The 25,412-nt window shown below is 46.2% G+C and overlaps 1 protein-coding gene across 1 annotated transcript in view; it reads right to left on the bottom strand.

The window, feature by feature from the left end:
* The window catches only part of LOC126424968 (uncharacterized), a 175,045-nt gene extending 154,790 nt beyond the window's left edge, over positions 1-20,255 (bottom strand). The window contains exon 1 of the mRNA XM_050087847.1: positions 19,976-20,255. The gene's annotated coding sequence lies outside the window, so the exon portion shown is untranslated. The remainder of the gene's footprint in view (positions 1-19,975) is intronic.
* Positions 20,256-25,412: the final 5,157 nt, after the last annotated feature.

The following is a 25,412-nucleotide window of genomic DNA, read 5'->3' as shown; positions in this document are numbered from 1 at the left end:
CGACATGTCGATGCATGTTTGTAGATGCTGTGGCAGTTTTTGTATGCCCATGTCACACCAGCTCACCGCGATGCTCTTTAGAAAGTTATGAACCTCTTCTTTCACCTCGTCGTTGGAGCTGAATCGCTGGGACCACAGTTAACGCTGACAGGTACTGTGAGACTCTGAAAAAACTGAAACGGGCGATTCAGAACCGGAGAAGAGGAATGTTGAGCAAGGGCGTTCACATTCTTTATGACAACGCTCGCCCACACATCGCTCGGCAAACCGTTGCTCTCCTGCAACGGTTTCAGTGAAACATAATCACCCACCCACCCACCTACCCACCCACCCACCCACCGTATAGTCCTGACTTGGCGCCCAGTGACTATCACCTGTTCCCTGGGTTAAAAGAACATTTGGCCGGAAAGCGATTCAGCTCCGACAACGAGGTGAAAGAAGAGGTTCATAAGTTTCTGAACAGCATGGCGGCGAGCTGGTAAGACATTGGCATAGAAAAAGTGCCACAGCGTCTACAAAAATGCATCGACAGAAATAGTGATTATGTCGAAAAATAGCTACCATGTTCAAGCTGTAAACTGATGTAAATCAGTGTAGAAATAAACAGGTCTAAGGACTTATAAAAAGTAGGAGACCTTACTTTTGGGATTACCCTGGTATATAAATCGGAGCGGCGACTATGTAGAGAAGTAGCTGCAAGGTATAGTAGCTAACTGTTGCACATGAAACATTTTTTATTTCCATTTTGCGACCGATCGGACCTTACTTTGCGAAGTACCAACTTCCTAATACCTTCGTCATAGAAGGAAGGCGCCTGTGCTTTCTGCCAATTATCTGCGATGGTCTACAGCTCGTTGTCTGTGGCAGAACGTTGTCTTCATAGCTAGCAGTTCATGTGAGCAGAGATGATACTCAGAGCCAATTACGGGCTCTGTTGTGGATGATGACGCACTTCCCATAGGAAACGCTGTTGGAGCATCTCCATTGCCTCTTCAGAGAGCGGCCGAGAATTACCATGCAGAAGGAAACGTACGAAAGTTATGTTGTCTGGACTGCACGGTGTCAGGCGAACTCTCTCACCAGGCCCACGAACTTGTTGGGAGACACTAGAATTCTAAGCATCTTTACGTGCTCACTGTGCGCTCTGAGCTAAAAAGAGCGGCGTGACGCGATCACTAGAGGCACTGTCCAACACGTCTGTGCAAAGCATTATCGGATTTTCACTGTGGTTTCCATTTCGCACCCCATCGGACCTTACTTTCTGAGTAGCCCTCGTATGTTGGCGCTGCAAACGGCTGAAAGCAAGAAGGAACTCAAGAGGCGTTATTGTCATCTACATCTACATGATTATTCTGCAATTCACATTTAAGTGCTTGGCAGAGGGTTCATCGAACCACAATCATACTATCTCCCTACCATTCCACTCCCGAACAGCGCGCGGGAAAAACGAACAGGTAAACCTTTCTGTTCGAGCTCTGATTTCTCTTATTTTATTTCGACGATCATTCCTGCCTATGTAGGTTGGGCCCAACAAAATATTTTCGCATTCGGAAGAGAAAATTGGTGACTTAAATTTCGTAAATAGATTTCGCCGCGACGAAAAACGTCTTTGCTTAAATGACTTCCATCCCAACTCGCGTATCATATCTGCCACACCCTCTCGCCTATTACGTGACGATACAAAACGAGCTGCCCTTTTTTCCACCCTTTCGATGTCCTCCGTCAATCCCACCTGGTAAGGATCCCACACCGCGCAGCAATATTCTAACAGAGGACGAACGAGTGTAGTGTAAGCTGTCTCTTTAGTGGACTTGTTGCATCTTCTAAGTGTCCTGCCGATGAAACGCAACCTTTGGCTCTCCTTCCCCACAATATTATCATGTGGTCTTTCCAACTGAAGTTGTTCGTAATTTTAACATCCAGGTACTTAGTTGAATTGACAGCCTTGAGAATTGTACTATTTATCGAGTAATCGAATTCCAGCGGATTTATTTTGGAACTCATGTGGTTCACCTCACACTTTCCGTTATTTAGCGTCAACTGCCACCTGCCACACCATACAGCAATCTTTTCTAAATCGCTTTGCAACTGATACTGGTCTTCGGATGACCTTACTAGACGGTAAATTACAGCATCATCTGCGAACAACCTAAGAGAACTGCTCAGCTTGTCACCCAGGTGATTTATATAGATCAGGAACAGCAAGGGTCCCAGGACGCTTCCCTGGGGAACACCTGATATAACTTCAGCTTTACTCGATGATTTGCCGTCTATTACTACGAACTGCGACCTTCCTGACAAGAAATCACGAATCCAGTCGCACAACTGATACCCAGTAGGCACACAGCTTACCGAGGGCGTGTAGCTCTCTGTGTGGTTAAGTGATGGTGGCGCCCTCGTTCTTTCTTTTAATTAATTGGTATTTGCCCTCTGTATGCCGGCGCCCTTGGCGGGAACTTGATCGTTATGGCCGTAATGACGATGATGTCGACGTGGACGCACCATTAAACAGGCACCTAGTGTCCCTTCCTCTGTAGGCCGGACAAGAGACAGGCAGTGGTAGGCGACGAACCCGCGACTCTGTGAATACGTCGAAAGCCACATTAACAGGCGGGGCTAACGGAAATAAAACGTTGGGGCTTCAGCCGACGCGAGATATCGACTTCTCTGTAGACCAGTGCTTATAGTGTAAATGGGGCAGGACGCGAGGCACTTCCAGACTAATCGACGGTCACCTCGACTCGGAAGCGCCAGGTAGACTTCCACCGGCTTCCTCCTCCGCTGCGCTCGGTTGCTGCCACACACACACACACACACACACAGACACACACACGATGTTGTAAAGGACACGGCAGAACGCGCGCGCGAGAGAGTGAGAGAGAGAGAGGGGGCGGACGACAAACAATCTACTCGGGTGATAACCGGTTTAGTGCCCGCTTGCGTTATCGCATCGATCGCTCGATACGTCGGACGCGCGGGTTGTGTGCGGTGGCTCCGCGCTGGGCACACGGGTGGTGGTGGGAGGGGGGGAGACGGAGGACGGTAGAGTGGAGGGGAGGAGGAGAGCTGGCCGGCAGGGGGGGGGGGGAGAAGGGGGAGGGGGAGCGGGCCGGGCCAGGCAGCCAGCCGGTATAACGGCCCGGCAGATAACAAGCGCGCAGCGCACGGCCCACTGCAATAAATAACTGGGTTACTCCGGCGTCTCCGGCTGCCGGCCGTGTCTTCTGAGCCGTCGCTGACGCCTCAAACGGGCGCCACGCACGCGCCACACTCGCGTATTAACCCCGAGTAAACTGCTGACAACTTCACAGTGGCAGAGAACCGCAAGGCACCCCCTAATGAGCGCGTGGAACAGACTGAGATGCTTCCACTGCACTTCAGTTACGAGGATCGATAAATTAGTTACGCCCTATTCTTTTTCAGCCTTTCGTAACGGGCTGTCAAGTGAAAATGACAGAGATAAAAAAAAAGTAAGTAAACTAATTATTTCAAGGGCAATCGCCGTAACAGTTGCTACACGTGTGAAACTGTGCGACAAGACGGCCGATGCCTCCTTGGAAAAATGTTACTGGTTGCCTATAGAACCATGCAAGCATTGAAGTCCAACCGCCCAACAATGTTGACAGACGGCTTTGTTCTGTTGCAGAATAATTCCCGCTGTATTGGTGCCTGGAAATGCCAAAAGTGCTGAATAAATACACTCCTGGAAATGGAAAAAAGAACACATTGACACCGGTGTGTCAGACCCACCATACATGCTCCGGACACTGCGAGAGGGCTGTACAAGCAATGATCACACGCACGGCACAGCGGACACACCAGGAACCGCGGTGTTGGCCGTCGAATGGCGCTAGCTGCGCAGCATTTGTGCACCGCCGCCGTCAGTGTCAGCCAGTTTGCCGTGGCATACGGAGCTCCATCGCAGTCTTTAACACTGGTAGCATGCCGCGACAGCGTGGACGTGAACCGTATGTGCAGTTGACGGACTTTGAGCGAGGGCGTATAGTGGGCATGCGGGAGGCCGGGTGGACGTACCGCCGAATTGCTCAACACGTGGGGCGTGAGGTCTCCACAGTACATCAATGTTGTCGCCAGTGGTCGGCGGAAGGTGCACGTGCCCGTCGACCTGGGACCGGACCGCAGCGACGCACGGATGCACGCCAAGACCGTAGGATCCTACGCAGTGCCGTAGGGGACCGCACCGCCACTTCCCAGCAAATTAGGGACACTGTTGCTCCTGGGGTATCGGCGAGGACCATTCGCAACCGTCTCCATGAAGCTGGGCTACGGTCCCGCACACCGTTAGGCCGTCTTCCGCTCACGCCCCAACATCGTGCAGCCCGCCTCCAGTGGTGTCGCGACAGGCGTGAATGGAGGGACGAATGGAGACGTGTCGTCTTCAGCGATGAGAGTCGCTTCTGCCTTGGTGCCAATGATGGTCGTATGCGTGTTTGGCGCCGTGCAGGTGAGCGCCACAATCAGGACTGCATACGACCGAGGCACACAGGGCCAACACCCGGCATCATGGTGTGGGGAGCGATCTCCTACACTGGCCGTACACCACTGGTGATCGTCGAGGGGACACTGAATAGTGCACGGTACATCCAAACCGTCATCGAACCCATCGTTCTACCATTCCAAGATCGGCAAGGGAACTTGCTGTTCCAACAGGACAATGCACGTCCGCATGTATCCCGTGCCACCCAACGTGCTCTAGAAGGTGTAAGTCAACTACCCTGGCCAGCAAGATCTCCGGATCTGTCCCCCATTGAGCATGTTTGGGACTGGATGAAGCGTCGTCTCACGCGGTCTGCACGTCCAGCACGAACGCTGGTCCAACTGAGGCGCCAGGTGGAAATGGCATGGCAAGCCGTTCCACAGGACTACATCCAGCATCTCTACGATCGTCTCCATGGGAGAATAGCAGCCTGCATTGCTGCGAAAGGTGGATATACACTGTACTAGTGCCGACATCGTGCATGCTCTGTTGCCTGTGTCCATGTGCCTGTGGTTCTGTCAGTGTGATCATGTGATGTATCTGACCCCAGGAATGTGTCAATAAAGTTTCCCCTTCCTGGGACAATGAATTCACGGTGTTCTTATTTCAATTTCCAGGAGTGTATATATATATATAATGTCAGGATATAATATTACACCGCCAAGGTTGTTTCGGCCACGTTGCTGTGAAGCCCTTACACGTCGCCCATACGGTCCTTTTTTGGGAAGACATTCGTGACCGTCGATTCGCTTAGGATGAAGAGGTGCACGCGTGGATACAATCACAATTCCTTAAGCAACCGCAATACGGCGGCTGCCCCCGTGTCGACGGCAATATTCCCACGGACTGACGCATCGCAACTCGACAGTCGGTTCTACAGGTGTCGACGATCATTGGAACTGCGTGTGAAATGACTGAGACTCCTGGATACCGAAAAGTGTCCTCGCGATGGGTTTCGCGACGGCCTTGGGGTTTTATCTGATGTTGCGTGCGACACTGTAGGGCGGAGTGTGCCACGAGTATGTGAAGCTGCGAAGGACGCTGCCGTTTGGACCGGGGCCAACAGCTGTCTGAGCCGAGCCGCACGGGGCCTTTCTCGCCCAGAAGTGTGGGCCTGCCCCAGAGTGGCCAGCTCGCAGGCTACTGTGTCTGTAATCGCAGGATCAGACGCGCTACCGAGCCAGGTTTGGGGCAGTCGGTGACGCAAACGTGTGATACTGTCTGGAGAGGGGTGTATTGATTCCAGTATCAGAAGGCAAGTGCAGGCAGGTGAGAGCATTGCAAAACCACCAGCGTGTTGCACACGGCACTGCCAGGGACTTCCCCTCTGTGGGAGGTCTGGAAGTCAGTCGAGGAGCGATTAGTAGCGTCTCCAGCTGACCGAGACTGACAGAGCGGCGTGCTGCCCTCACCCCGCTACCTACCGCATCCTGTGGCGCCACTGGCAGAGTACGACACGGCGGTCGGCCGGCATCGAAAGGCCCAGCAGGTGCTCTGAACGGACTGATTAGTTTAGGAAGTCACGGACTGCAAAACACTGACACGAATTTTGTGCAGAAGAGTGGAAAAACTGTCATAAGCCGATCTCGTGAAAGATCAGTTTGGGTTCTGGAGAAATGTAGGGACACGCGACGTGATACTGACCCTACGACGTATCTCGGACGACAGGTGGAACAAAACAAACCTACGCTTATAGCATCCGTACATGAAATTCTGAACACAGCAGGGATAAATTACAGGAGCTAAATGACCTCTACAACTTGTACACAAACCATACAGTAGTGATAAAAACCGAAGGGCATGAACAGGAAGCCACATTTGAGAAGCTAGTGAACAGGGTTTTAGCCTATCCCAGATGTTATTAAATCTGTACATTGAGCAAGCAGTAAACTGCAACATTCCGAAATTTGGGAACGGAATTAAAAGTTCAGGGGGGAAGAAATGAAAACTATACAGAAGACACTTCAATTATGTAAGGGACAAGGGTAGCATCTTGGAAAGCGATTGTACGATGATCAACAAAAGTAAAACATGGATAGTGGAATATAGTCACAGTGAATCAGGCGATGCTGTGAGGGCATTATATTAGGAAATAAGATACTAAAAGTATAGATGAGTTTTACTATTTGGGCAGCAAAATCACTGATAATGTCCGAAGTAGGGAGGATATAAAATACAGACTGGGAGCAGCAACAAAAGATTGTCTCTGGCGTTTGTCTCAGATGGCACTGAAACAGTTAAGACGTGAAGAGAATAGGACCATTTTAAGTATGGCATTAGAGAAGAATGTTGAAGATTGGATGCTAACTAATTACAAATACTATCAGGAATCGGTGATTACAGTTTTGTAGTCATATATATGAAAAGATGGACACAAAGAATTTAAAAAGTCTGTACATTACATAAATCAACAGAAAACACACACGCACACGCACGCGCGCATCTCAGAACAGAGACGTTACAACGAAATTCTCAAAGCAGAATGTCATGGTCGGTGTGACTGTGAATCGCTTATTTTAAAATGAAAGAGAAACATTGAAAAAATCTAAGAGAGGAAACAAAAAGTAACCAGGAAAAATTTAGTTCCGAATAACTGTGAAGGAGAAATCTAGAGATTATTAATATCTAATAAAGGAATTGGAAAAAGTATGCCAAGTTTATTGCAATACGAAAAAAATATACGGACTAAAATTTTATGGGCGTATAAAAAGAATGGAAGCAAACAGACTAATTAGTCAGGTTGCATAATTCTACGAAAGTGAATAATTTTTTCGAAGGTAAAATTGAAGCAATAAAATGGACCGGTGTAGTAAAAAAAAGACGTCGAGAAGCAGGAATAACACAACTTGGTATAACGGGTAGGAATATTTTTAGGCAGTTTGGGTGGCAGAGATACCGGAGAATGAAACAAGATGATGTGACCAGCGAAAAAAGGAGCCCATTCTGAGAAATGTTGGGCACGAAGAAGTCTAAAACAAACCTCTAAATTTATGAAAATGCTTGTTCGAGTATATGGTTCATTAGTGCCGAAATCTGAACTGCAGTAAATAGATCACCTGAAGACACAGTGAGCGAAGATTGGCTCCAGATATCATTCGAGGAAACAGAGATATTACGTAGATCAAGTCAGCACCCAAGGCACTGGACATGGGAGAAGTTTAAAAGTCTCGGAGTGGGCAGAGACAAAAACCTCAGATAACGGAGCAGCTGCATCACGCATCGGAAAAGCGGGTACAGCATACGAACTGAACGGATTTGCCTACTAGAAGAAAGCAGCAGCACATGACATAACTACACGCTGGAGGTACTATATGCTGCCGGATGCCTTGCTATGAATAGAAAAGGACTGATCGAGGAATTAGATATAGGAGATGATGTATATTCACGAAATATCCTGGTCAAAGAAAACAGAGAATTCAGCAGATGACAGCAACGACCATGAACTCTGTCTTCCTGCAGGGCTGAGCAGTCAGTTCTTCGCTACTTTCTCAGCAAGACGTACTTCATTGAGATAGAAAAAGGCTCGCAAGATGAGCGGGTAACACTGGAGCAGACAGTAAACTCCAGCGGCACCTTGGTTTACAAGGAAAGAAAAAGTTGAAAACGGGCCAAAACATGCGTGGTCCGGAGATGGCAGCTGCGACAGGAAGAAAGAATAATAATAAAATTAAAATATTAAAATTTCTATATGCACCGTTCGGGTCTGTGCAGTAGACGTCAAATAAAATCATAACTGTTGTTTCGTACTGATATGTAATTTAACTATGGACTAAAGTGGTTACAGCAAATCACTATACAGTAAGGACTGCCACTTTCCACTGCTTGCCGACTACTTAATCCCTTTGCAACTATTTTTTCTTTTTTATTTCGATTCCGGTCCTGCCATAGCTCTCGCATTCTCTGGACACTGAACTTTTTTTTTTTGACGCGATCTTCTCTCCGACTCGCGTTTTCTGTAATTGCGGAGACGTTTACGAGACATTTGAGACGATAGCTCTCATTATTCCGCAATTTTCAGGGTAACACTCCACCGCATATTTTAATTGTCTCACTTTGTGTTCCGGTAATGCGGCGCACGCTCTTCACAATAACAATAGGATCAGTTTCCTAGCTAAACGCGTGGCCACGCTACGCCAGTTTGTAACTGCACACAAAACTAAATCGTGACACTCACGCGCGTATTCCTACACTGGTACGATGACAACACAGAAAAACAAATACTCCACGAAAAGCACATACAGATAGGATGTACCCGTCGTGGGCTCATCCATTGTTTACTCATTATTAGACTGGTAGTTATTAGCGGTTCAAATCTGACATTTTGTCGCGCAAGGAAGTTCGACCAATCAGCGAATAGTTGTATTCGTGTCGAAAACGGCAACTACTACACCTGTACTGGAGAATGTTGCCGACATTGTTTATCGCTGCAATGGCTATCATTACCAACGCAATTACCGGAGGGACGGTTCTCTGTGACTGCACACAGAGCAGGTTGTGCGCTCGTGCCCCCCCCCCCCCCCCCCCCCTCCAGCAAACCTTTTTCCTTACCGCGAGTGTTGTTGAGAAACATCTCTATTAAAAGCGCGCGACAAAATCGAAACACACACCATGTGCCATCAAACGGAATGAGACTACCTCGACGCTAGGCATTCACGCAGTAGCCTGCGTGGGACTGCGAACGCTCTTGCATTCGTACGTGCGCCGCGCACGTCATTCTACAGAGCAGAATTTTCACGGTCGCTCCCCGCACCCTGCCTTTGCTGAGTGTTCAGCTCACTTGCGACAGCCGCTTGCATTCTCTCTCTCTCTCTCTCTCTCTCTCTCTCTCTCTCTCCCTCCCCTCCCTCCTTTCCACTCCAGTAGCTCGCCCCATCCTTTCTTTCTCCAGTCTCGCTTCTTCTTCCTCTTCTTCAGTGGGGACAAGGACGGCGAAGGACGTTCGTGAGGAGGCGTTACTGACAGTCGTGGACAAAAGAGATACAGGAAAACAGGAGCGATAAAGAAAGCCGGAGGAAAGCGCGCACGTCAGGAGGGGAAAAAACGACGAAACTAAAACTGGGAGCTGTTCAACAAGAAAGAGTAATGAATGCCAGCTATAAAGGCAACGAGCGCCTCGCCACAGGCACCGATCCACATATCTGTATTACGTACTGAACGACTAATTCGGCGCATTCCCTGTTGTTGGTTGCCTATCTAACGGCTCCGGTGTGAGAAATTTCATTTACAATATTTCATACAGTTGGGATTTAGAAAGCTGTGTCGATCTATTCATGAAGAACATTGCTCTTATGTTCACCTTTAACACAGTAAGACAAGTGTCACAGTTAGAAACTTTATGTTTACCTCTAGACAGTGTACATAAAGCAACAGAAGAAATAGTAAACAAGGTTCTTAAAAGTTTCTGTGACTGGTTTTATGCGAGTGGACTCACTCTCAGTTTTAAGAAGACGCAACATGTTCATTTCTGCATATCTAGGGGTACTACACGAGTGATTAAGTGTAACAAATGGCGAGGAAATAATGAATAGGGCGTACATTTCAAAATTCTTAATGTCCATACTGATGAGAATTTAACCTGGAAAAAGCACATTTTGCAACTTCTAAAACATCTTAGTCCAGCTACATTTGCACTTACAATCCTTGTGAGAGGCAAATCAGTAAGTTGGCATTTTCATTCAGTAGTGTTTTATGGAATAATGTTCTTTCATAAAGTCTAAATTGCTCAACAGCGTGCTGGAAGAATGACATGTGGTGCTCACTCAGGATCACCTTACAGGCATCTGTGTTTTAGGGATTTGACTCCTGCTCCACAGTATATTTACCCCCCTCATGAAGTTTGTTGTAAATAATCCACTGCGGTTCAAAAGGAACAATGACGTACATAATTACAATACCAGAAGGAAAAACGACTTTCATCACTCCACATTACGGTTGCCTTTAGTCCAAAAAGGGGTGCGCGATTAAGCAACTAAAATTTTTGATTACTTACTCAGTAGTAAAATCTCTGACAGACAGGAAAACAAATTGAAAATGTTTCTCCTTGACAACTACTGCAATTCCGTAGAATAATTTCTATTACTGTAACGTCCAAAAAATGACTTGTAGGAATTACTAAGTAACATCTATATATAATAATAATAATAATAATATTAATGAACTTATAAATGTTCAGCATGCAGCCATATTTACAAATGAGAATGTAAAATGACTCGTTCCACATCATTAAGATTTATTGAGCAAATGATCCATCGAACACGAAACTGTCGGTGCGCCAATACACGGACGTTATTCGTCCACTATTTCAGAATCGGAGCACTTTGCTACTTATAATAAACTTTACACATAATTTCAATTCGAAACTTTTTCTTGCTGACCGCTGAATCCCTCCCCTCCAAAAAAAAAAGACATTTCCACTGTTCATGCTGTCAAACGTGAGCATTAGGCACGACGTTTTAATTTATTCTCAACATAGCTTGCATACCAATGAATGTCCTTGCAAAATACACAGCACGACACATGGTTAGGACATGTGACGTCATAAACATTGAGGCGCTGTCAGAAACCTCACTTTCCAATAAATGTTTGACATTTGCACAGAACACGGACTTGGTAAAACTAGTAAGCAGAGGAACAATATTAACAACTTTGGTAATGTGTCTGACACAGTGACTCACCAGCTAACAACACATTAAAGAAAGTGAACTTTCTGGAACAAGTTCCAATAATTTGTGCTGGCAGCTCCCTACAGGGCAAGAAAATTTGCTGTAATATTCCGGCAGTTGTGTTCGTGACGAAACGTAAAAGGGTTGTATAATTTCACTATACGATTAAGCAGATTCCGTCATGTACAAATATTTGGCACTAGTTCGTCAAGTATTGTCTAAAAGAAATTAAGGAGCCCAGACTGTCCAATATTCGCAATGTGAAATTTAAGGAATTTTTCTGTTACAGCATTTGAACTACATAGTTAATTTCTGGAGACTAGCAAGGTGGGTACGTTCTGTACCTTTGGGATTTCAGCGTGTAGGTGATTAGTCTTCACATAACAGTATTTTTATGGCTTGGAAAAATTAAAACAAATTTTTTCTTAACTGCTGCTGGCACGGAATTATTTTGTGGCATTTAGTGGAATGGCTATGATGAAACAGTGAAAATCTTAGGTCTTTACCTACAATAATTCACTTGAAAATGCTCCATATATGGCGATAAAGCACATTTGTGGGGAATGGAGTTTGAAGTTTCAGTAGCAGTTTAAGGAAATCCCGGAATGGAGGAATGATTTTTCCAAGCCAATAGATAACTGGTCGGCGGCTTTCGTCTTTTGCCCAGCTTGTGTCTACAAACTCTTCTCATCCCTTTCGGCACTCTTCTTCCTCTCTTTATTTGAGTGATGCACCACTGATCATGTATTATGCACTGCACTCGACACCCAATAATGTTTCCTTAGGTGTGTGTGGTGCCGGCCGCTGTGGCCGAGCGGTTCTAGGCGCTTTATTCCGGAACCGCGCTGCTGCTACGGTCGCAGGTTCGAATCCTGCCTCGGGCACGGATGTGTGTGCTCTCCTTAGGTTAGATGTTAAGTCCCATAGTGCTTAGAGCCTTTTTTTTCTTTTTTTGTGCGTGGCAACAGTACCGTGTGCTCTATAGTCTAGAGTGTAATATATTTTACACTGATTGTGTCCTAAGGGACCACAGACTTGGTGGAAATGCAGTGGGCACGAGGGGTCACAACATACCCACAGTCTACCAACATGTATCAACGATAGTATAAAGTCAGTTTTCAGTATCTGCTAGACACTGATGTATTGATGACATGTCTTCACGGCCGTACATGCGATCGAGAGGACATAGCAAACGATCAGATTTGCATCGGAATTCTGGTCCTCAGCTCCTAGAAGCTTCTTTCACCTGAATGTCTCAGTTGCTCGCTACTGGGACGAGCACTGTCCCCATTAACACTACAAACTATTTACCTAACTCACTGGAGTTTAAAAAAAATAAATAAATAAACAGGTGATTAGTGAATCGCACCCCGACTAAAACGAACTAACAATACAAGTCATAAAGAAAAAACAAAGTTATGTCATTCTGAAGCTTAAACAGTTGCCATTTGTACCTTGTTGGCCAACTACTGAAACATGATCCACAGAGCCGGCCGGTATGGCCGTGCGGTTCTAAGCGCTTCAGTTTGGAACCGCGTGACCGCTACGGTCGCAGGTTCGAATCCTGCCTCGGGCATGGATGTGTGTGATGTCCTTAGGTTAGTTAGGTTTAAGTAGTTCTAAGTTCTAGGGGACTGATGACCTGAGAAGTTAAGTCTCATAGTGCTCAGAGCCATTTTGATCCACAGACAAACTATATGCGAAATTACTGGAAAGCGTAAATGAATGAAAAACATATCAGGACAAACTTATGTCAGCATATTCTTAGCAAATAAAATAAAAATACTTAAAATTGAGCTGAATACAAAATACATGCGTCATTATAAAAAGGAAAGTCTTCAATTCCAGTATAAAAAAAAAAACTTCGGTCATTTTCTGGATGCAGGTCCTTTGAGTGCTCAGTAAAGAACTGCTTTTCCAAATCTTTTCGCCACAATTACAATGTCAGCGGCAAAACTCAAAGTTGTTATCTCTTCTACGTGAACTTTAATTCTGTCTCCAAATTCCTCCTTGGTGTCCTTTACTGCTTGCTCTATACCTGGGACAAACATTCTCTGCAATAGCCCGTATTCGGTGGCGGTGCGGTTCTAGGCGCTGCAGTCCGGAACCGCGGGACTGCTACGGTCGCAGGTTCGAATCCTGCCTCGGGCATGGATGTGTGTGACGTCCTTAGGTTAGTTAGGTTTAAGTAGTTCTAAGTTCTAGGGGACTGATGACCTAAGATGTGCAGTCCCATAGTGCTCAGAGCCATTTGAACCATTTTATTTTAATTTATAGCCCGTATTTCACGCTCTTTGGACCTTGCAAGTGCAGTCTGGTGTCCGCAAAAGTAGTAAACAGCCTTATTTTACCCCAGCTGCCTTCGGAACTCAAACGAGTGTATTCCAGTCAAGAAATTCAAAAGGTTTCTCCAAATCTAAAAAAATGCTTCAAACGGAGATTAGCCTTTGTATAATCTGTCTTAGGAAGATAAGTGGTAGGGTCAGCGTTGCGTCGCGTGTTCCGAAGTATCTGCATAACATTCCGTAAGCAAAGTGCCACTTCTAAAATGAACAGGGAGAACGTATTTCCTTTCACTTCGGCACAGCGAGACGCTGCGCTCTGAAAAGGAACCAATCCCTGAGGAAGGAGCGGCACCCGATGACAGAGACGTCTGCGGGGCCATTTCACTCTCGTCGCCGTGGCTGTTTCAGCGCAGAACAAGAATATGACGAGCAGCCACCTTTTGAGCCGCGCCGGTCGTTAAAAACGAATGGGAATTTAACTGCGCCTATTAGAGCGACTAATGAACTGCCATTAATCCCGCCGAGGGCGGGCAGGAGTCGATCTGCCGAGCGTAAACTCGCGCACGTGTGTGTGTGTGTGTGTGTGTGTGTGTGTGTGTGTGTGTGTGTGGTGGGGGAGGGAGGAGAAAGAAGGGGGAGGGAAGGAGGCAGGCAGAGAGAACGCAGGCGCCTGTTGCAGTCTAATGAGGGGAAGAAACCAAGTTAAGATCTGACGCCCGATAGTTATGCAAGCCGCGCAACGCGCAGTAAGAAGCCTGCAATTCCGTGTCTAAATGGTCCGCTAATCTTCGACACGGAAAATAATAAAAGAAACCACACACCTACTGGGACAAAAACTTCGCCTCTTTAAGCGAGTCGTCCGCTGTAGCTCACACTTTGCAAGGGCGGTCGTTTACTTACACATCTTCATCTCAGGAAGCGCTCGGTAAATTATACGCTTATCTGACATCAAGATCTGCCCCCGTCGGATACCTAACGAGCGCGTATGCGGGGCTGTATTCTCCGAACAAAAGTGTTTATGTGCACGCTTATTATCTGGATACGTGAATCTGGGTAATCCGGCGGAGGTTCGAAACTCACTTTCTCGGGTACTGGATCAGTATCTCGAATTCAGGGAACACAACGGAACATTGCGTGACTTTATGACCCTCCTTTCCATGTAATAGTAAATAATTGCAAAAAAGTAACTTTAAATGAGAAAGTCGTACATGTTGAATAATGTAGCATGGCCCAGGTCCATACAGGACTTAAATTTTGCGTGAGAACGTGATAAAACAGAGCCAGCAAAGGACGGGGAAAACCACTTGAACGGATGAATAGCGTCTTGAAAAGAGGTTATAAGACTGTTACGAACAAAAGTAAAAGAAGGATAGTGGAATGCAGTAGAATCAAGGCAGACGATGCTGAGAGGAATTAGTTTAGAAAATGAGGCACTGAAGGTAGTAGATGAATTTTACTATTTGGCAACTAAATAACTGCCGAAGCAAAGATGCAAAGTATGGATTGTCTACAACAATAAAAACGTTTCTGAGGAAGGGAAGTGTATAATCGAACGTAAATTTAAGTGCTAGGAAGTTTTTTTTTCTAGGGATATTTGTCTGGGAGAGCAACGCTTGACAACAATAATTTGGTTCAAATAGATGAAGATTCTCATAGATATTAAGGGATAAAGAGGATTAGACAGGATAGAGCAGTGTGGATGGAGAGCTCCGAAAAACCAGTCCTGGAACTGAAGACCAGAGCAACAACGTTAAACTGGATGGCGAGAGTGTGGCAGAAACGAGGGTAAAATCGTGTGCGACCGAAGGAAGTTAATCTGGACGTTTAATATTCTCAGTACACAGAAACAACGTTATCTGCACCTGCGTACTGGATTAGAAGCATTATACGAATATTTGCCAAAAGTGCTACGGGCTATGAGTAATTACCGTCACTGGACGGTCTTGAGGAAATGTATAAAGATCTGGACAAAGTGTTTACTTGGAGCAATGACTGGCATCTCATCGTGAATGTGAATAAACGGAGAACTGTGCCCTACACCCGAGAGAAAAAAAGAAGCCGATAGTATCCGATTATGAGATCAGGAGACCACATTGCGTCAATCAATTCTTTAGAGGCAGCACTAAGAAACGAAGTGGAAATGAAACAATTAAAATCATTAACAGGGAAGTAGAAGGAATGGCTTGGAAATAATCTAAGGTTTTTGAGACAATATAGTGCAGTTCTAATTCGGTCAAGGTCACGTTTGTGCGACCCAAGTAACAGAACTCATTTTCTCATCTAATTTTCTCAGCACCACCTGATTCAGTTAGCGCGCATTTCAGTACAGTTGTTTTACTTTGACAGATGTTTGTTTATTATTCGAGAATAATGTACAGTGAGTGGAGTCTTTTTAACGGTTACGCTCTATAAACATACGGTGCGGGGTTTTCTTTCGGAAGGTGATGACTGTATCAGCTTTCCGGTCTCAAAAATGAAAACCTCAGTGCTGGCGTAACGATGTAATCGGACTAGCGCAGCGACAGCCCACTTTGCACGCGCCACGTAATCCGCTGTTGGGGGAGTGAAACGATTTCCTTTTCTTTTTTCCTTCCTTATTCTTTTTTTTTTCTGCCGCCCCTACAATACCGAACAGTTCATTAGAGGATCGGTCTGCCTTATCAGATAGGGGGAGGGGAGAGAGAGAGAGAGAGAGAGAGAGAGAGAGAGAGAGAGAGAGAGAGAGGGGAAATTGAAAAACCCGTGAGCGGAGAGGGAGGGTGAGGGGGGGGGGGAGAGAGGTGCAGAATTAGCGCCACCACTAATCGACTTCGCCGTCTTCAATTAATTAGCACTTAACGCGCGCCTGAATGTTCGATTAGTGGTTTTGTGCGCACCCTCGCGCCTCTCCAAAGTGGCTACACAGAATGGCCAACTGCGCGAAGCACATGTTTAAAAAAAAAAAATGAAAGAACGGAAGAAAGGGAAAGGGAGGGTACGAGACGTGAAGCTTTGTCGTATTTCGCACTGTTTAGGTCGCTTAATTTTCCCCTCCCACCGGTGAATAAACTGTCCGGAAGGGGGGGAGGGCAGAAGTGCGCACGCGCGCGCACACACACACACACACACACACACACACACACACACACACACACAGACGGTGGAATAATGGCGAGTGTTTCCGTTCAGAATTAATTTAAACTGCCGGCGCGCCTCCCACTTAGTTATGCGAGTGGGCGTCGGAGCTGTGGCACACGACCACCGCTGCCGGTGGGGGAGGAACAATTAGCTAAAAACTTGTCACGACGGGCGCAGTAGCTTTTTTGTCGTTCGCTGACATTGCTCCCGTCAAATGAAACGCAACGGGGGGGGGGGGGGGGGTTAAAAAAAGTGTCAAGCAGGTAGTAGCTATAAGCAAGGGAGTGCCTACTGTTACACCAGCGGGCTGTAATCGCTTTCACGTATAGGAGAATGGAATCGTCTGATCGCCGGCGGTGGAACAGCCCGTTGTAAGAGGCGGACGTTTAAATTTCTACCTGTGCGAAGGCAGGACAGTATGTCTACAGTGGTCTGATGCATGGCGGTAAACAAAGCTGCCACGCCTGTTCTCTGTGAATCACAGAGAAGTACGTAACGGCGGGTGCTACAGTTCGATATGCTGTGGTTCCTTTCCATTTCGCCCGCGGGCGGAGAGTGCAAAAATCGGCTGCTGTACTATCGCCATTTGCCTGAGCTTTGCACGGTCGCTAAAGTATAAACGTGCAGGGGGCAGTTAGAATGTCGTTAGTTTATGCCGTGAAAGACGATCCTTGAGGTTTTTCTCTAAGCGTTTTCTCTCGAGGTGTAAGACTGGCTTTTTCGGGAACTTGCGTTGTAAGAGTTTTCAACATTTCTATCGGACTGTCCGCCATTTACCAGTCGCACACCCCCACCCCTTCTTTTCCACACGATCCCACATCCCTTATCAGTCTGACCTGACGTGGGTTCCATATTCCCTTTACTGTTCAACTATGGTCCGCGTAAGTGTTTCATCAGAGACTCTTCAGCAAACGGCAGTGCCTTTACCACTGAATCGTAGCTTGTCACAGTCAACTCTACGTGGTCGTTCCACTGAACAGACACACCTACACATCGCAAATATTTGTATGACGCGAGTGGCTCTACTTACGACTCGTCAACACTGTCCTCAAATGAGAGCACAGTTTTGCAGTTCGTGACGCGCACAGCTGCCATTCTTTGCACTAGACTGATACGTTGTCTACACCTAACTGGACATGAGTCCACAATATTTTACCGACCGCAATTTCGTCACAGATAACTGAAACATCTGCCGGCGTTCGCAGATTCTCCCTCCTTTACAATGAGTGTTAATAACAATTAGAAATCTAAACGCTTTCAACAGTTTTCAAAATCGCTGTAGAAGAGACTGTAAACGGCAAGATTTCAATTATCCATTGAATATCGTCGAAAACACAAGTGTTTCGCTCTGCAAATCTTGCTCACGGAATCTGAACGCTGTACGAATTATAGCAACGCGCGTAGTTCGCTGGTTTCGTCTGACCACTGTCCAGTGTCAGAATTTGTATTGGCGAGTTGCGGCGCTGAGATTTTGCACCAACAATTCCGACTTCGCCACTTTCGCACGTATTTCTTGGCTGACTCCTCTCTCTGAGAACAATACCCGTAACAGAGAAACCAAAAGTGAGCGATCACGAGATTAGTGGAGAACGTGTCGACCACATCATACCGTTCAAATATTTACGGGATATACGATATGAAACTGGATCAGCGGGAACGGCGATTGGCTGACATAAGACTTCTTAGAACAATCGGGAGAGTACAGTAAGGGAGAAAACGCGGTAGAAGACGCTAGTGGCTAGTGCATTGTTGCGACGTTTCGAGTCCTCAGTTAAACGTGACGTAAGAGACCGAACGATTTAAAAGACGTGCTGCTAGGGACGTAACGGGTCGATATAACTAATATGCGAAATGTAACACAAATTCCAGGGCAACTTCAGTGGAGCCAAAGACGGAATTGTCGTGAAACCTTGTTGCGTGAACTTGTGGAACCAGCTGTACTCGAAGAACACTGTGCTGTCACCGCGCACAAGCATCTCGAGAACCAAACGACTAAGACTGATGCAAACTGGCAATAGGGCTGAAATTCGCCAGTACTGGTAAGGAATACTCTCCGCCACCGTAGATGCAGAGCCAACGCTCAACCTCTTGTGTTTCCGACGTCAACGTGAAAGAAAACGCGTAACTTTTATCAGGCGTACGACGTGTTAACTGCCTATAATTCGGTTGTTGACTTATCTGCAAGTGCTTCATTGTGCCTCGAGGTAAGCCTTTTTTTAAAAAAGGCAGTTTCATTGTCTATCCAGAACGAATTTCCTTTACACTCTTTCAGCCTGAGCGCACACATTATCATCGCAGAGATCTATGGACACGAAAACCATCAATCTCTTACTATTTCCTCAGTGAAGTGTTAGCTCACAGGTGGAAAAAATTTGCGCCAGGCTGCGGCGAAATTTTCACGGCTATCGGTTCGCACTAATTGGGCTTGCGACAGACGTGCGACGAACAAAGAAACCGTTCTGTGCATTCCGCAATCGAGTTGTCACGGCCGAACGGGGCAACTTCCGACGGGACGCCAGAAGAGTGACGAAGGAGGGGGGATCACTGTGTCCCCCCTCGTCACAAAACGTTAAATGGCTGCGGTGAAATGTAATCGAGTAGCTTAACTGCCGGAATATGCTTCGCGTCACCGGAGTTATGCCCAGGTATGACTGCGGAATTGACTCGATAATTGGACGCTAATTAAAAAGTAACGGGAGGGGGGAAGAATCGAGCGCGTAATGTTAGGTAAGTGATGGGTTTTCCTGCGGAGCGGCGAGCTGTAGAAGAATGAGATTAGTTTCAAAGCGGCGAGCCGGGCAGCGCTCTCCTCCGTTTACTGCCGCTTTGTCGTCTATTAGGGAGCGATCGTTACGCCAGACAGATGGTCTCGCGCTGACGCGGAAAAAGAGCGGTGGACCAGAAGCAATATAATTAAAAGGGGGAGGGAACAAAAGAGAAGGAGAGGGCCGAGAAAAGAGGAAGAGGTCGTGCGTAACTGGTTTTGCGGTCCGCTAGGCGCGATAGCTAATAGCTAGCTAGCTGGCTGGCCGGCGAGGCGACTTGGCGACCGTGACAGACAATGGCGTCAGAAAATAAGAGCAGCTCTGCGCGTTGCGCAGCCTGGCTGCGACAAACAGGCGTCGCGCGCCTGACAGCAGGGAAAAATTAAGTGCGGGCGAACTGGCACCGAGGATCGCCCGCAGAGATTTCCGCTGCGTATGCGCGCACGCACGCACGCACGGACATGCGAGGCGAACGGCCGCTGGGCTCCGAAAATGAGGTCGCCCGTTCGGCCGCGGCAGAATGGAGACTAGCGGTGGGAAAAAAAAGGGTCGCATTGCTCTCCCGCAAGCGTTTCCGCACACCCACACCACTCAGTTTCGGCACTAACTCGACACTACTGCGAAAAAAAACACTACACACGCACTCACCTTTTTCGTGGAGTCGTGGCTCGCTGGGAGTGGAGCGATGACTGTGTACGTATGTATATCCTAGGCAGTACGTGTGTGGGTACAAAGTTCCCAGAAGCGACGGCAGACGGAACCGTTATTTGTCACGCACTTGTCTCGCCCAGCATCTGTCGTCACAGGGGATACGAGACTATACAACACACCGGTCAGTGTATTTTTTTTTTTTTATCGCACTGTGGATTGCTCGCCAGGGAGCTCGGGAAATTCCAACACAGTCGACACTACACTGTTCCTTTTTTTTTTTTTTTTTTGTGCGACAACCACTGTAACTTCACTTGTTAGCACTTGTCTTTCACTGTTCACTTCCAGCTGTGATGCACTTTGCACGTGGGTCGCGCACAATACCAGCCTGCCACGGAGCTGTCGCGTTCACTAAAGCGCAGCCGGGGCGCCAGCACTTGTGGCGATAAAGGCGAGCGAGCGCGCACACACTGACGTAGCACCGATATACGGTGATAGCGGCAGGGTCCCCTTCCTGCTCCGGGCAGGGGCCACACGGCGCGGCTGGCGAAGTCCTTGCTCGCCCGCGAGACGGAGATAACGAGCTGCTGGCGACTCGTCCTACGTGCCGCGTCTCGCAGTCGGCTCCGCGCGCGCCAGACGCTGCTCCGCGCACACACACAGTGGACACAACACACACGCACGGACACGTCCTTCCGCCTCGGCGGGCAGCGACTGACTGACTCCTCTCAGAGGGTGAGCGCCCGTCCCTCCCCCTCGTGCCCCCCCACCACTCGTCGCCCCCACCGCTTTCCCCCTCCGCCATCCCGCCGCCAACAGCCGAGCATCAGCATCCGACGGCCGCCGACGCGAAAACCGAGTGACAGGCATCGAGCGCCTCTGGCGGCAGATCGCCGCAACTGCGGCGCCAGACTCCTCTCTCTCTCTCTCTCTCTCTCTCTCTCTCTCTCTCTCTCTCTCTACACCATCCTTGTCATTCCCTCATTTCCTCCGCCGCTCCGTCTCACTCTTCGCCCCACCCTCTCTCTCTGCCCGCTGTCCCCCTCCCCGCGTCGTCTTCTCTATAAGGGCTTTTTGACGCGGCGAGGTTTCCTGGCTGCGCCGCTGGCGAAACAGCTGATAACCGCCGCCGGCCGCCGAGGTGTCAGCGGCATTCAACGCCTGTCGCGCAGCGGTCGGATGGTGGGGGGGGGGGGGGGGGGGGGGGAGGGGGACGGAAGAAGAGCGCTGGCTGCAGTAGGGGTGAAGAGGGGCTCCCCGCGAGTAATACGTCACACGACAAGCGAGCAGCGGCGCGCCGCGGTAAACCAGAGACAGGACTTCCCGGCCGCTACCGGGCTTTCCGCCCCCCGCCCCCCCCCCCCCCCCCCCCATCCTGTTCGCCTAAGCAAGTGAAGCTCGCAGCCGCATCTGTTCCGTTCTCCTAATAGCCCCCGGAGTTCCTGGAGACCACCGCCAGCGAATACGCGCATTAAACGCTCCCGGGAAACTACTGTGCTCTGCGCATTTCGTTTTCTACGCATTCTAATCGCTGAGTAAAGTTGACTGTTGCGCTCTTTGGCAGAGCATTACATTTTTTATACAAATATAGCGACAAGTCACTTTCTATATATTTTTAATTTTTTCCACGTTATACAAAATAAACACAAATAAAACAAAAGTATTGGCACTAGGAGGAAATAAGGAAATAAAAATTATGCTGAATGGAGAAACACTAGAACAGGTGCAAAAATTTTAAGTATCTTGGAACCAGGATAGACACCGACTGGAAGTGCACCACAGAAATTAAAACAAGGATAGCAATGGCAAAAGAAGCGTTTTATAAGAAAAGGAGAATCTTCTGCAGCAGTCTGGACAGAGAACTCAGAAAGAGACTCATAAAATGTCTTGTATGGAGTGTTCTTCTATATGGCGCTGAAACATGGACTATGAGGAAAAAAAGATAGAGAAAGGCTGGAGGCTTTTGAGATCTGGACATGGCGGAAGATGGAAAGAATAAGTTGGATGGACAGAGTAAAAAATGAAGAGGTACTGAGAAGAGTGGGAGAGAAGACAGTTACTAGATGTAATAAAGGGAAGAAAAAGAAATTGGATTGGGCATATATTAAGAAAGAATGACGGACTGATAAAAACAGTTTTAGAAGGTTATGTAGAAGGGAAAAGGAAGCGAGGAAGGAAGAGATTCCAGATACTGGATGACATGATGGACGGTACAACATACAGCAGCCTTAAGAAGGAAGCAATGGATCGCAGAAAATGGAGAGGCAAAGGACCTGCTAATATAGCAGATAACTGATCATGATGATACAAAATACTATCTATTCCTTTTTCTATGTACCCAGACATGTTTCGACACCTGTGTTTCATCTTCTATGGATTTCGATTTTACAGTATCGTACAAACTTCATGGTAGTTTTTCTATTTCAGGCCTAAAAACTGTAATATGTACATTTTGTTTAATTTGTTTCTACTGCTTGCGTGGAAATTCATTATTTGTGAAAACTAATTTCTACATGTCGGCTTCCTTTTATACCTGACGCTGTGACATTACGTCATCTGCAAAGTAGTCGTAAAGAATTGGATTATTTTTGAGAATAACTTCTTGTGGGTCGCGATTGTGTGTGTCACTATAATTAAGTTTTTCGTCCACTTTAGCATCTGTGGTGTGTTTTCTCACTCTACTGCGGTTGTATATGCTGTTTACAGCATCCTTTTTTTATTTTTATTTATTACTACGCTCTCACCTGCTCTCACAGGACGTTACAATAAAACTGGATATGAACAACTACTTACGTCGCAATACTCCTACACAGGTACTTAGCTGCTGGCACCGCTCACACCAAACAAACACCAACATTCATTCGCAAACACAGATAAACGTCGACAGCATCTTCCAATCACAACAAGACTATTTATATTTTTAGTTACACCAGTATGCCTTTCTGCCTTTACCCCATCTTCAATTGGTGACAGAAGACATACCATACAACCTACAATTAATACTTCACCTGGCCAACAAAGATAAAAGAATGCACATAGTCTAACAAATTGAATTCCATCCTTACAAATGTGCATTCCCAAATGACTTTCTAAATAACGGAAAGGAGTTACCCATCGAAATGTTTCTTATAAACTTCCATAACTGACTGACACAACCAAGCGCCAAACACAGCCCTGAAAAAAACATAATATTAGCAATAAATTTCTGTTGTCATATCCAACGTGTATAGTAACTTTGCATGATGTATGTCAATTTTTCTTCACTTATTCATTCTTAATGTCACTCCAGTGAGTCAAATTTATTAACTGTGAGTAAAATAGATGAAATTAACTCCTTTATATAACATGTACTTTATTAGTTCTGTAATACTGAATGTAGTTCAAGTTAATCAGTTCCTGTTGTACAGTACATTGTGTACTATGCCATTTTAAGTTTTAGTCATTCGGAAGGTTAAATTGAAGATATTTAATGTATGCATTGTCTTCAGCAGTACCTTCAAAATTTGGTAAGTAAAGCGTTGATTGTAGGCCTAACTTTCGGATGTAAACAAACATGGCGGACGCTGCACTGTTTTTGTGCCACGGAAATTGGGAACTGCCAGGGGCAGAACAGAAGACGAGTGCGTTTAGCGAGTAGCGTATTGTAGACCTACAGCTCGCCAAGTGTGATAGTTAAACAAACTTGTCGTTTTGCACAGAGTAACTGCAACACACGAATTATAGTCAACGTTTTTAACGATGTGCTAATTGGAGATTTAGAAATGTATTACACATGTTGATATAAACAAAAGTTCGTAAACAAGGTAGCTGGTTCCTGAATTTAAGTAAGACGAGTAACGCGTTTTATCATCATAGTTACAAGAGTTCCCTCGCCAGTGGCATTTGGAACCATTTCTTTGCGAGATGGGTGTTTTATTTTTTTCTACATAATTTTGTCCAAGCACTCTAGAATGTGTTTAAATATTAGAGACATACATTAACACAGCCAGTTTGCAGCACAATATCACACACATACAAAACATGTAAAAAATTGCTTTAGTTCTTAAAATGAAGTGTCTTCAGGTTTTCCCGGTGTTACGAGAGTATTCCACGAGGCTGCGAAACATCATTCACATAATTTTCATTAAATCGGAAATTAGTAATAATAATAAAATTTAAATATCTAAGTGAAATACTACAAACAGATGCTTTGGACAAAGTAGCTAACGTAGCAAGGTCAAGGAAATTGGAGGTGGTTTTTCAAGTTACAAAATACCTGTATAACAAGAAATCTATATCCATAATGCAACGTATTGCAATGGGAAATGGAAACTGAGAATTAATAAAGAAGTTTGTGAAAGAACAGAACGAGTTTTAGGCGCGATGAGGAAGAGAACAGCAATATTCTATCGACACCAAAACAGACTAGATAAACACAGAATAACAAAGTAATTTTTAACTTTCTTTTATAGAAACCAAAAACATCAACGACGTGGATCAAAAAAATTAAACCAGACGTGACGAAAACGAAAGTGACGGAGGAAGAAATGGGAGGAAAGTTCGGAGCAAAAGTAAAAGTTAAAGGGATTCCAGGAGAAAACAAAGGAAAAGACATGGACAGAAGAGATAAAACTTAGGGAAAGAACAACGAAGTGGTGGAAAGAAGGAAAGGAGAAAAAAAAAGACATTAGTTATTTCATGTGGTTCCTTAGCAGGCCAAATCAGATAAAAAAATAATAATGACGACGACGACGACGACGGTGGTGGTGGTGGTGGTGGTGGTGGTGGTGGTGGTGGTGGTGGTGGTCATAAAAAGGCGACTCTAGCAGTGTACGTTTTGTATCCAGAAGACCACTAACTGGTTTCTATGAAAAAAAATGTTTTCAAGTCCTTTTTGCGGAACACTTCCTGTGTGCTATGTTTATACGTTGTTCGAACTGGTTTCAGGTGTAAATTAGAAAAATTCAGCTGTAGAATTGCAACAACTGGAAAAAGATTTAAGTTTTTTTTCCTAAAACAAGAATTTCTCGTGTACTACAAGAAAACGAATAAATTATATTTATGTTCAAATCTTTTTAGATGGAAGTGTTTTATTCATTTTTGTTAAAAATTAGAATGAAATCATATTGTGTAGTAGGCCGCGTCATTATGAAACAGTAAACCAACTAAAATGCCGACATTTCGACCGACTTTGCAGCGCACATCTTCAGGTCATCTAACTGCTGTTTTCTACGGATGGTTGTCCCCTGGGTACTGTCTTACTTCGGTTTTCAGATAGCTGCCGGCGTCACATTCTGAGATGCCAATTGACAGTGCGAACTAAAGTTTGGTTTTGACGGATGGCTGTGTGGGAGGCAATGGAATGTGCTGATCTTATAACCGAAAAGAAGAAAAAAAATAAAATAAAAATACAAAGCAAACAATGTTTTGTGTACATTGCATTCTCACATTTCGTATC

This window comes from Schistocerca serialis, chromosome 10 (genome assembly GCF_023864345.2).
Source record: "Schistocerca serialis cubense isolate TAMUIC-IGC-003099 chromosome 10, iqSchSeri2.2, whole genome shotgun sequence".
NCBI classification, from domain to species: domain Eukaryota; kingdom Metazoa; phylum Arthropoda; class Insecta; order Orthoptera; family Acrididae; genus Schistocerca; species Schistocerca serialis.
Note: the sequence above shows the minus strand (reverse complement) of the source record. Positions and strands in the feature narration are given on the sequence as shown.